Source organism: Limanda limanda, chromosome 16 (assembly GCF_963576545.1).
Source record: "Limanda limanda chromosome 16, fLimLim1.1, whole genome shotgun sequence".
NCBI lineage: Eukaryota > Metazoa > Chordata > Actinopteri > Pleuronectiformes > Pleuronectidae > Limanda > Limanda limanda.
In genome coordinates this window covers 9,835,668-9,846,649 of record NC_083651.1, presented here as the reverse complement: position 1 = coordinate 9,846,649, position 10,982 = coordinate 9,835,668, and positions in this window count along the sequence as shown.

Below are 10,982 nucleotides of genomic sequence, written 5' to 3'. Positions count from 1 at the left end.
GTCATGGGGATAGCTGCAGCCAATCACAGCTGACACTGGGCGAGCGGCGGGGGACACCCTGGACAGGTCAACAGTCTATCACAGGGCCAACGTAGAGACAAACAACCATTCACACCCACATTCACACCTATGGGCAAGTTAGACTCCTGTTTACTTCATGTCTGTGGACTGTTGGAGTACATAAAAGACACAGATAAAACTCACTCAGACACTTGCAGTTTTTCTGACATGCATCATTGTAATAATGAGGAGACTGAGCTTTATCTGACCAAATTGCACCTGTAACCTGGGATTGAAACTAGTTTTCTGCTACCTTATCATCTGTTAGGATTTTTAGCCCCAATATATGTCAGGATAAGATACTCAATTAAAGTTAGCTTCAATATTCAACACTAAATGATAAAGAAATCATATTTATACTAACGATAATAATTAAAGATGTACGTACAATCTAGCTGTTAGTTTTCTATTTGACCACAGTTATAATATACACATTTCTGTGGTGCAGAATTTTAGAAAGCCGTACAAGAAAAAATATATATAATGCAAATAAAATGCCAAAACCTAAAATGACAGAATATGGAAGGAACTTAAACTGAAAAATAAATCAGTTCAGGAAGCAAGACATTTCAAGTGTATTTATGCTTTTGAAGCCTCAGAATGTCATCCCTATAAGCTTCAGAATATCATCCCTATAATTGAAATTTTTTTTGTCTTATAGAACCAGAGCTCGACACAGGCCAGGAAGGGAGGCTGTTTTTTTTTTTTACCTCTCCAGATGGTGGCACTGTAAATCTGTGCAAACTCATGGACCATGTGCTCCTCCTGTCTCTGCCTCCACTCCCCCTCCCCGGCGACAGCGCTGCTGGTGTGTCATCACGCAGATATGTGGAGTTTATCAAGGCAATTCCTTTTATAATCCTCCTGATGCTCGTTGCCAGTGTTTTATCTGTTTAATAGCATTTTACTGCAACACACCATAAAAAACACCCTTTTTATTGTGACACCAAACACATTGTTTGGGGATTTGACCCTGCCTGGGTAATGAACAGCAGTGATTTTGCAGCTAGTTATAAAAAGAATAGAAAAAAACAGGGGGAGGGGGGTCCAGGGGAGGGGTTGACAATTTTGACCCAGAGAGAGGAGAGGGGAGGAATATTTTGTATTTTACAGGAAGGGGGAGAAGCCCTTTCTGCACTTAGACGTTTCAAGACTGCTGATTTTCAGCTGTTCTCTGGTTTTGCAGGGTAATCGTCCATTAGTCACGACTCAGTTACAGGAGAGAAAAAAACTCAAATTGCATAAATGGTATTTTGTTATTTGAAATATGCACATTTTTCAATTAACATTATGTGTGGGATTACTGTAGTAGTACAAAGCCAGAAAATATCCAGATAGGAAATGAATAAGAGAAAAATATATACACAAGAAACTGGCACATCCCTCCGCCAAAGCCAGACGGTCCCTTTACATTAAATCAAGCTGCACCAATTGTACACACTCACATAGATATTAGTCCTCTTATTATGCCTGATAAAAAAAAATGTTTCCTTGGGAAATCCTTGAAATGAGAAACAATGCCCTATCTCACAATAGTAAAGATCGTGATGAGAAATTCCTTTCTCCAAATCTGTGCCAAAATTGGGCCAAGGGCTCTCATGGAACCATGTCAAGTCCTTTCTACTAAGTTTTGAGGAAATCAATTCAGTAACTTTTGCATATACCTGCTGGCAACCAACCAACCAACCAACCAACCAACCAACCAACCAACTACAACCAACGACAACCAACGACAACCAACCAGCCATTCAGCCAACTACAACAAACTTCCAACTACAGCCAACAGCAACCAACCAACCAGCCAGTCAGACATCTACAACCAACCAGCCAACCAACCAGCAGACATCGGTTAAAACATTTCCTCTGAGCAGAGTTAGCGATGCTCAAGCAGGAAAGGCCAAGAGGTCCCAACTTCTAGTCTCTGGCATGGATCAAGCTCCACAAACACTTTCCATAATGCAACTGGTCGGCATCTTTCATTACATCTCAGTGTACTTTTGTTCAGTCTTTGTAAAGCTCCCTCTAGAGCTACAGAAGGCATCATTCAGCTGTATAGTAGTGCTCCATGTGACAAGTAAATTGAACTCCATATGACAAATTGGTATGTGTGCCTTTAATGCAGAGTGCAGTATTAGACCAGGAATGCACAAAACCTCTTCATGGTTTCTCTGATTGCTCCGCTGTGCTGCATTCATAACCTTTATTTTTTTCTATAATCTCGTTTCATCGTTTTATTACTTTCTATGCATTTTCTGCCGGAGTGTTATGACCTTGTTTCTTTACGTCCTTGATACATTTTCTGATCCAACTTTTGCTTTCAAGCTCCATCTGAAAACACCATCTTCCCCTAAAAAGGGCAAGGATGTCTTAATTTGTCCAACGAGCATCCTTCACTGTCCTTTTCTCATGAAGTATTGGTTGTCTAGGTTGATATAGAATGATAAGTTAAAGGTGATTACTGTTGATGTGTTGTTGTGGCTGTCCTTGCTGTGACATGCTTGAGCACATATGATTGAAAGCACTGTCATCAGTCTCTAAAAATACCTGAAAGTGGATTAGGTCTGAGCAGCGCCCATTTTTTAGTGCCAGGAGGTCTTGTGGCAACAAATGCTTAAACCAAGTGTTGCCCATATGCTAAACATCTTTCCTATGCCAACTTTTTAGACACTTCCAATTAAAATTCAAAATTTTGAACCAAATGAGGATTTTAACATCCAACGAGCACGTGTATTAATTATGTTTGTAATCTCTGCTTTCGACCCTGTGTATTGGTTTGTTTGTCAGCAGGATTAAACAAAATTGACTGAACGGATTTGGACAAAACTTAGTGGAGGGTTGCGAGATGGGCCAAGAAGGAACCCATGCAATTTTGGTGCTGATCCAAAGACTTTCACTTTCTTTAACCTTGTAAGATTGTAACGTTTTTGCAATTTTAATTGTTTCCTGGGGAATGAGTAAAAGGTCTCAATAAAAATAAATCAGGCATATTTAGGGAACTGATATCAATGAGTGTGTTAAATCTGCTGCAGCTTAATCGAGTTTAAGGGACGGTTGGGCCTTGGCTCAGGTGTGTGTTCTCTTTAGAGTGCCAGTTTCGTTTTTTTAAATGTGTCTCTGGCAAGTATCCCAATTATATCCAACTGCAATGCTTCACTGCGGTTTTCTTGTAACATGCATTTTTCCTTTCCAGATCCAATTTTCAGATCCAATGAGTTACTGGTGTTAATACTTGGTGAAGATGGAGTAATTATGTCTATTATTGCCATTAAAATTGAGCGTAGGTGTATTTTTCTAATAGAGCTATGAACATATGTGCTTAAAATAAAAATTGAGTGGAAATTACTCTGAAAATAAGATTCTTGGGACTCAGTAAGAGACAGTGAATGACTTATTAAAATGGAGAAGTATTACATTTTTGACCAAACGTGTAATGTGGGGAATTTCCATGATAGAGGGAAGGGTTCTTAAAACTGATTCCACATGCACACACACAGACAGACACAGAAAGAGAAAGAATCAATAGAGGCATTTGGTCTATTATCATAAATACACAGTGTGTGCAGTGTATGTGTGTGTGTGTGTGTGGGAAGAATAGTGTTTTTATCTCCAGATGGTTGACTGAGACTTGGCTGGTTGGTACAGAGAGTCAGAGAGAGAAAAGCAGGCAGAAGGCGTCTTTTCTACTTGAGCTCGACTAAAATGTGTGCGTGAGTGCATGCATGTGTGTGTGTGTGTGTGTGTGTGCCATGTCTGCCAACCTGCCTGCATGTGTGTGTATGTTTGTGTGCATGTGTGTGTCTGTGTGCGTGATTGACCTTGAGAAAGGAGGCTCAGTTGGAGGAGAGAAGGATGAGAAGCCTACCTCCCCCGTTCACCCCCCACCCCCGCCCCACGCTGTGCCTCCCCCCCTGGGTAAAGGACGACTGGCTTCTCATTCTCCGTCTGTCCTCTCCTTCCGTCTTCCTCTATTCACTCCTCTCCTCTACTTTCATATCCTCTCCCCTTTTTTGATGCAAGTCTTTTTTTCATTAATTTCATTCCAATTTTTTCTCCTCGTTTTCTTCTCCTCCTTTCTCTCACCCATCTCCTCCTCTTACCCCTTTCATTTCCTCACCTCGTTTTTTTTCTTTTCATCTCCTCTCCTTCTCTATATCCTTTCCTTTTCCATTGTCTCCTCTCTTTTCATGTCCTTATTTTATCCAGTCTGTTTTATCTCCTCTCCTCTCTTCACGTCATGTCTCTGCACATTGAATGAACGTGGACTCCAGCGCTCCCCATCAGCGGCCAAGGTGCTCTGCATGAAAGAGAAAGAGAAGGAGGGCAGGGAATCAAATGCCAAACTAAAGGCTCTTTGAAAAGCTTTGGAGACGCCAGGATGTCCGGGGGGTAATTTGAAAAAAGGAAAAAGCCTGCCATGGTAAATGGTCAAAGAGAAGGTGTGACAGTATATCTGTGATATGATTCATATTCACAAAGGATGAGAAAACAGCGCTTTGATTCCTTCGCAACGCTTGTATCAGCATGCTTCAGTGCAGAGTGTTACAGACTGTGTGTCGCTGGCCTTTCAAACGATGCCACAGATGTCGACTCCTCACAATATGTCTGTTTGCTGCTTCACACTTTCTGTGTAGTCACATATGCTGGGAATGCACCAGTACAGTAACTTGCCTAAATTTGAATCAGACTGTCGTTCTTTTTTTCTGGTACTCTTTCGTACCCTCTCAAAAATCTGAGGAAAAAAAGGATGAAATTAAAATTGTTGATATTCTCACAGAGGAATAAATAGAGGAACCACCTAAACCACAGCTTCCATTTTCATTCAACAACAATGAAACCAGTCAACTGGTCACAGTTTGTCATGTGTATCCCTGGATAACACTGACAGGGTTTTAATTCAAGGGTCCTGACAAATAAACCTCAAGGAACGAAACAAAATAAACGATAAGCCGACTGATCAAACACTGCCCAGCCTCATGTCTGAAACATCTTTAGGATCAATATTTCATTGTGTTTTGTCAGCAAACACGGCAAAACAACGTGAAAAAGATGACAAGAGATTTTCAAGGAATCTCATTAAAAGGTCTTGTGATATTAATTATCTGCATTTGCAAAGCAAGGATCAGCATCACACAAATGTCATCAACTCAAATCCATATATGTTTGTCCAGAGTGTTGAATCAGTCATATATTCAAAGAAGACACAAACTGCAGCACCGACACATACAGAACATGTTACAGTACATTATTTGATGTTTCACGTATTCTTCTGCCTCAGTGACAGCCAGTGGCCGGAGGAATGTCTTCAGGTTGTCCATCTGTCTGTCCCATTCCTGTGAACATGAAATCTCAAGAACACCTTGGGGGACTTTCTTCAAATTTAGTATAAATGTTCAGTTAGACTCAAGGATGAACTAATTACAATTTGGTGGTTAAAGGTAAAGGTTACGTGACCTTTTTTTGCACCATGAACTTGTTATGAATCCCATGAGATAAATCTTTCAATTTTTGCACAAATGTTCACTTAGACTCTTCGATTAACTGACTGGATTTAGGTCGTCAATGGTTAAAGGTCAATGTCACTGTGACCTATATGTCACTATATCTCAAATCCGCCTTTTGGGTTTTTCTTCATATTAGACCAGTTATCACCCAGACTAAAAATAATGGATCTAGAATGAAACTGCAATATGATAATTTTCTAGCTTGAATCTGGAAAATACATTCCTCACGTACAGACACCAGACAGTGTTGTGTTCATAAAATGCAATGTCAATCTGATGTATGGTTTACCCCATTGCCCTAGCAATAAACTAGACTACTGTTGCTCTCTTCATTGACAGATAAGGACATAAACCAATGAGTAATGCGGGACAGATGAAAAGTTGTCTGAAAACTAAGATGTGGAAGCATTTTGCATTCAGCGACATATATGGAAAAGTTGTAGATTCAGTTAAACCTGGTTGCTGCCTCTTAAAGATTAATCTGCCTTATAGTCCATAAGTGCCAACAAATCTAAGATCACTGGTTAATTTGTTAAACAGTGAGAAGTGGAGGCAGAATAAGAACAGACTGTACAACACTGTTTGGTTCAGGATTATACGATATGGACAGCATTTGAATTAGAGTAAGGTGAGTAAATTATGTGTTAAGTGACAGCCTTAAAGCTTGCTTGTTGTCTGCAGACACTTATGGACATGAGAGGCTGATGAAATTGATGTCACAGCTATGAATAATATTACTTGTCCTTGTCGTGCTCTGTCTGTGACATTCCTTGCTGTTGTAGTGTTGAAACAAACAGTACTGGACAAAAATGATGGAAAGTCATAGGTTAGTGCAATTAGTCCATTAGGGTTGTGATAGTCCCACAGATTCTAAATGAGGACCAAACAAAACCAAAAACAGTCGATAAAATATCACTAAATAATTAAATAAATCATGAAAATGTACCTAGATGAGGACGTAAACCAAGGAGTGAACGGGTTTGCTTCTTGAACAGTAACAAATACCTAAAACACTGCACATCATCTGAAAAACGTTTGTCACCTTGAAAACATCATGATAATTTATGGGTCTCTGGCCCATAAATGATCATTTCTCTCTCTGTGACTGTGTCCCAACTCAACGGCCACATCCTTCAGAAGGCCAAGCCTTCATAAACCGAGTAGACCTTGAAGGCTGAACCATAATGAGACATTCTGGTCTACAGAAGATTTCTATTTGCTTCACCACTTTGTTCTGCTCCTACAGATCGTTCGCTACTTTGTGTAGCTGCACTAACTGCAGCTCGGCCACCCTGATAGCTAGCTTGTTGGCTTCCGCACTGGTGTGCAATGAATCCTGGGATAGGTTGGCCAAAGAGGGATCCACAGGTTTGGTCCTTTGTTTCTCAGGAATGGAAGGACACATGGGTCAGCTGCATTTAAATGAGCCTTTGAAATGGGACAAAATGAATTAATAGCTGTCTTCCATTTCTGAATTGATTCATAGGTTTTAATATTGGCAGACCCTCATCTTATACCAAATACCTGAAGTCCCAGTCTGACATTTACTTTGTCATACTTTATGATGTGTGTGTGTGTTGAGTAAATCGTGCGTAGCAGGAGCCTCTTCAGTATGGAGAATAGGATCAGTGTTCCAGTAGACTCGTTTCATCTGCTTCATCCATCTTTTCCTTATTCCCACTGTGACCTTTTAAAAGAGTGGAGGAGGAGACAGAGAAAGAAGCAAGTCCTTTATCAATGGAGTGTGTCCTTATCTCATGGTTTCCCACTTTGTCTGTCTCCCTTTAAAATGTCCTGTCAGAGTTCACTAACTAGATGTTCCCTGGTGTGTAAAAGCTGTTACATCCCATTCACTGTCTAAATAGCCCATCAGTTATAATGTCAGATCATAAGTAAGTATAGATAAAGTGATAATAAGGAACATCAGATAGATATTTAAAGGGTGCCAACATCTTGGGACGAGACGACTGAGAGCTCAGGGACACTACATGCCCACTTACACCTGTGAACTGTGTACATTGGATTGCACTATTTGTAAATCACATATTTTATTATCGATTTGACTTGAAAGTGGACCATCATTTTCTAAATCAAAAAATTAAGATAATAATGTATTGAAGAAGCCTTCAAACTAGCAACTGAGTCCTGAGGAGAATGTTTTCTAAAGCTATATATCAAGTAGGACAATTTTCTCAGACTTCTATAGAAACCTCCTTTTGCAACCAGTGGAGTCGGCCTCTGCTGGTCATTTGAGAGAATACAGATTTCAGGCACTTCCGCATTGGCTTCATTTTCCGGATCTGGAGTCTGTCAGTTTTTATGTACAGTCTCTGTGTACATCTGAATGAATTAACCTAGTGTACAATTCAGACAGCTGCCATGTAAAGTGCTCAAATGGATCCATCGTGTTGCTGCTCTTTCAGTGTCTGAGACTGTGTGAGATATTTTTCTGGGTAAAAGTGTTTTTTTTAACTTATTTCAGGAGCATACTCACTCTTGGAGGCCCAAGTGAAGCACAGTCTACGTAGTAAGCTTGCGTGGTAAGCACTGTTATCATAGCTAGTGTACCTATAATCGCCACAGTCAGCCCCCCTGACATATAATATGCCAACTCTCCGACATGGAAAGTGTTACGAGCCAAGCCTGACACTTTAAAAAGGTAACCTTATGGATATTATAAGTGACGGGGAAGATGAAGCCATTGCTGGTGTGTTGAGGCACAGAAACAAGACACCTCCATCTACGTTAGAAACCTGTTTTATGGCCACTGTGAGCACTGAGGCACAGCCGCTGAGCATGTTTTGCGTAGTTCTGCAATAAAGTTCCCTATTCTATACTTCAGAGTTGGTTCGGACTGTTTTACTGTTCCCACCAACGAGCCAAGGCTGAGCTTAGTGTGCTAGCGTAATACCAGAGGCCTCATTACAATGGTTCATAGCCGCGAAGCTGTAGAGGTAAACAGGCATGCTACTGTGAGCTTTCATTAGAGCAGACATACACAGAGTATAATGAATTCCTTATACTTTTGCTCTCATTTTGCTTTTGGAAAGGCATGACTTAGTAAACCTGCCAAGCCTAGCAATGGTTGTTAAACTATGGTTGGACAGTTCCTGTTTGGGGAAGGGGTTTAGTTTAGTTGACTTACATTTTTTAACCAGTTTAAGTTACCATTATTACATTACATGTCATTTAGCTGACGCTTTTGTCCAAAGCGACTTACATTTTTAGTACACTCAACATTTATGAGGGGCCATTTAGGGGTTCAGTATCTTGCAAAGGACAATTCGGCATGCAGATGGAGAAGAGTGGGGATTGAATCGGCAACCTTCTTGTTGGAGAACGCCCACTCTACCCCCTAGGCCACACCGCCCCAGACTTCCATGACACATGATATCAAATTTACTGTTGAAAGTTGGGCACATTGACTAAAAATCCAGTTCCTACTGGTTTTCCAGTTCATACTTCCCTGATGACTATATTCATGCACTGACAAGGAACTTTATTTCTGTTTTGCATCCACAGAGAATGAGCAGGCATCTCATTTTTTTTCTGTCTGTGCCTCCTAGTTTCTACATTTAATGTCTGGGTAGAGCGGTTCCTCATTTCCCCTGAGCAGAGGCTGAGTGCATGCAGAGGAGGAGTGGGAGGTGAGGGGAGGCGGCGGCGGAGGCCTAAGCAGGGCTATTTTTACGAGGCACATAATAAAGATATGGAGATGAAGCATCTCTATGCTACCGGAGGACCTTCTTTCTGCTCCCAGTCTGGCCCCACAACCTCCTCTCTTGTTTCTGCTCTCCAGCTCCCGTGGAGGACGGCGTGAAGAGGCTGAGATGAATGAGAGCAATAACCCCACTGTCAGGAGAAAGAGAGCAATGGGGAGGGTCACGATGGTATAAACACCAGAGTGAAAGCTTGCAGGTCTACGATGCTATTTTTACTATGGCACAGGGAGGAGGAGAAAGAGGGATGGAGGGAGTGAAAGAGGAAGTGGTATGAAAATGTGAATTTATTATTCATGGCGCCGGTGTACGAGCCTGGACGGCGATTGGGATACCTTTCACTGCCTGCACACATGCATTTGTACTTATAAACTCATGAGGACGCTCACTGAGATAAAACATTTCCTGGCCAGCAACATTAAAGGGCCATGTCACTGATTTTACAAACTGAAGCTCCTCTAATTAGAGATTAATAACAAATCAAATGTGTGCAATGTGAAAGGCTTCACTCACACTGACGGAACCAAAGAGAATCAACACCCGCTCTGCAGCCATATTGAGCTGCTGGAGCTTTTTTAGCTCCAGCAGCAAGAGACAGCTCTTTTCAGCTCATAATATCCCACAGTACATTATCCGCCCAGCACAAAAAGTGACCAGCTAGCTGGTGAAGAAAGTGGAGTACGATGGAGTACAGTCACGTTGAAGAGAAAATAATCTGAGATTTTGAGAAGGGGGGATTATCAGAAGAGCTGCATGTTATCTGCAAAAAATTGTTAGTCACGGAAAATTACAACTTTATTCCCGTGAAATTATGACTTTTTCTTATAATATTATGAAACTTTCCTTAGAGTTGGTGGAGACCAAACCAGAGCTTGAAGGCGTCTTTACTGGACTTTTACTCATCAGGTAAATACAACCACACAACTTTAAGTACACCATTTAAGAAAAAAGAAACATTAACATAAAGTATTGTTGTTCATCATTGTTAAAAAGCTGGTTTGCTATCCCTCTGTATCTGTGTGTATCAATCAGTGTGTGTGTGTGTGTGTGTGTGTGTGTGTGTGTGTGTGTGTGTGTGTGTGTGTGTGTGTGTGTGTGCGTGTGTGTGGGTGTGTCTGTACCTCTTCCAGATTTCAATGTGTTTTTGACCATGAACTGTTTCTCTTGGGTCATATTTGTGACTCGTATTTCACATCAAGTTTATGGATTTATTCATGTTCGTATCTGATATCCTGGTGTGTCTTCGTATCACTGTCCGCCGCTGTGTGTGTCTTTGTCAGTGTGCGTTTGTTCGTGGATGCCATATTGTTTACATGGATGAGTGACCTTCACAGGGTCGTTTCAGGCTCAGTAAAACTGTGCACAGTTTTCTGCCGTCTACCAGCTCTTTCAAACTGGGACGAAGATCATGTTCTCTCATGGTGAAGCTTGAAGAATCACAACAGTTTTAAGTTACACACTGAAGTCTCAAACTCACAGGACAGGGAGGTTCAGCTTTGGGTTTGCGGTATAAATAGTTCTGTCTCCTCATGTGACGCCATTTATTATTATGTTGATATTAATATCACAATATAAGTTTTACTCAAGGGTGCCATAAAAATAAATACAAGGACGTATCCACACTTCGACATTAACAACATAGCGGAACAATTATTATGGAAGTCTTTCACTTCATTGTGAATAACGTAATCGCTTTACAGTA